At 38.9% G+C, this 2,818-nt stretch overlaps 1 pseudogene; it reads left to right on the top strand.

Annotated features, from left to right (window-relative positions):
* Positions 1–705: 705 nt before the first annotated feature.
* Positions 706–1,241, top strand: LOC101562272 (annotated as a pseudogene).
* The last annotated feature ends 1,577 nt before the right edge of the window (positions 1,242–2,818 follow it).

Below are 2,818 nucleotides of genomic sequence, written 5' to 3'. Positions count from 1 at the left end.
GTTCAGAAAAAGAAGAGAGACTAGTGAAGAGCCAGAGTCAAAGATGTAATGGCGGAGAATTTTCACAATGCATATATTACTCATAACATACAAGAATTAAAGACCTACTTGAGAAAAGTGTATAGCAAACACACATACAAACAAAAGCAGACAGAAAAAGAACTTCATAGCTTGGTGTAGGAAAGAATATGTTGAATAAGAAGAAACATGGAGAAAAGATATAAATAAATAATTCCTAGTGAGTGAAATGTGGCTGGCCAGTAAATGTATGAGAAATGTTCTACTTTATTAGTTACCCAAAAAGTTTAAATGAAACCAATCACCTACCATACCATGATGTTATCAGTGAGATTAACAAGAATTAAAAAGTTCAGTAACCCCAAGAATAAGTGGGGTTGAAGCAGCACCGCTGATAGAATAAGAGGGCCATTCTGAATAACTAACTGGAAATACCAAGTTAGGGACCCACCAACTCTGTGACTTAACAATTCCACTCGTGCTGGGGCCATTGTGTTATATGCACCAGACCTATGTACTGTGCAGTCCTTCACATCCCAGCGAAACTCCCAAAAATGTGCCCAGAGTTATTCTAGAGAAACAAGATGTGAGGGAAGCCCTAGAAATTTTGGGATCATCTTAATTGAAAGTTGTCTTTCTGGCTCCACTTCAGTTTCAAGAATTTGAAATTGAAAATGGTAGGTGCCTTAACGCGGCAGTCTGGGCAGGCGCGGCGCCCCTGTGAGAGCCCAGGGTGCCCTCGCGTCCGAGGTGATGGTAAAGGGCTGATCAGTTGCTACTGAGCACAGTTGAAGCAAAACAAGATGTCAGCAAACTCTTCAGGACAAGGTTTTCAAAACAAAAATAGAGTTGCAATCTTAGCAGAGCTGGACAAAGAAAAAAGAAAATTACTTATGCAGAACCAATCTTCAACAAATCATCCAGGAGCTAGCATCGCGCTCTCCAGGCCCTCTCTGAACAAGGACTTCCGGGATCATGCCGAGCAGCAGCATATTGCAGCCCAGCAGAAGGCAGCTTTGCAGCATGCTCACGCACATTCATCTGGATACTTCATAACTCAGGACTCTGCATTTGGGAATCTTATTCTCCCCGTTTTACCACGCCTTGACCTAGAATGAAGAAAATATCTGTGATGAAAGTGACTGCAGTTCCAAAGGCCAAAGCTACTCATTCACTGCTGTACAAACTGACTTTCAGAATTCTGCTGAACATACATATTTTTTGCCTCCTTAGAAAGGAGAAAGTAAGTGAAAGCGAGGAGAAGAGGAGCAGGATGACGGACGCGGGGAAGCTCTCTCGTTTGAGGAACTGATGATGCTGCCCCAGACTACAACTTGTTTGTGACACCATTTGGTTTTTACCTCTAAATCTGATAGTCACATAAAATGAGGCTCCACACCAACAAGTTGGGCTGAGAATACCATCTACAGTTAGTTTTCAAGAGCCATTTCTAGTACTTACTTACAAAAAAAAAAAGTAGGATTTAAAAAAAAATAGGATTTTTTTTTAAAGTTGATTATTAGCTTAAGAAATTCATATATGTACTTTATCCTTTGGATTTAGGGTCAGCATATCATGCAGAAATATTCTTTGTGAACTCCTAGTTCACAACTAGTTCCCCTGTTGTCCATTTTAAAAGAAAGCCCAAACTAAGTTACTAACCAGTCTTAATTTCTTTTATAAACAAATGCCGTTATAAATGATGTAACTAAATGTTATTAAAAACAAAAAAAAAAAAAAAAAGAAAATGGTAGGCACATTTGCTATTGATGTAAGAAATATGATGTGTGACTCTTACCAGAAATCATAAGAAAAAAATTTTGTTCTATATCAAAAGAATAAATATATATTGATACATTTATGTAATATAAAATTATGAAGAAGACAAAATGCAATGCCTCTTTATTTTTTAAGGTATTATATTTCTATAAAACAAAAAATTCCTGGCTATTAGAACTGTGTCTGTGATGGGGAGATAGTTCAGTGGTGTAAATGCCTGCCTGGCAAGCACAAGGACCTGACTCAATCCGGGAACAGTGCCCAGGAATCTCAGGCATGCCCCCAAAATAGGTATGGTGGTACACACCTGTAATCCCAGTGCTGGGGAGGCTGAGCCAGGAGGATCACTATAAGTCTGAGCTATGTAGTGAGACCCTGTACCAATAAATTGAAAAGAAAAAAAAAAGATTATGCTGGAGTCAAAAGAAAACAGAACACATTTTGTGGTTTACATAAAAAGCTGAAGTAGCCTCTAGGCTCTGATACAGTAATTTTAGTTCTTGGATACCTGGCACCACACCTGGCACTTCAAAGTCCTGTGAAAAGCCAGAGAATTCTTTGGGTGGGAAGCTGCCCCTAGATAAGAAACGTCAGTGTCCCTGACCTCTAGCCATGAAGTGCCATTGTAGTCAAGTCACAGCAACAGCAAACCCTCCACCAGGGGACAAGAGCCATGGATACAGCTTAAATACTTTCTCTTTTCTGAAGAGCTCTTTAAAATTATTAATTTTTCTTTACCTTCTAAATTATATGACCACTGTAACACTTATCCCATCATATAGCTGTGTTTTGCGTGTCTCTTCTTTCCTCCTAACCAAGTTACCCAGAGGACCAGAAGTACATGTTATTTTATATAACCAGAGCTTAGAAGTGCTCAATAAATGTTTGCTATATGAAAAATAATCAAATCTAGCCTTTTAGGTTTGAGTTTCTTGATAGATTATGGTCCTAGTACGAATTGCTGGATTATTACGGTGGCCATCTGATATAGCCCTTAAAACAACGGCTTATCTTCCCAATG

The sequence above is a fragment of the Octodon degus genome, unplaced genomic scaffold, assembly GCF_000260255.1.
Source record: "Octodon degus isolate 3935 unplaced genomic scaffold, OctDeg1.0 scaffold00022, whole genome shotgun sequence".
NCBI classification, from domain to species: Eukaryota; Metazoa; Chordata; class Mammalia; order Rodentia; family Octodontidae; genus Octodon; species Octodon degus.
Note: the sequence above shows the minus strand (reverse complement) of the source record. Positions and strands in the feature narration are given on the sequence as shown.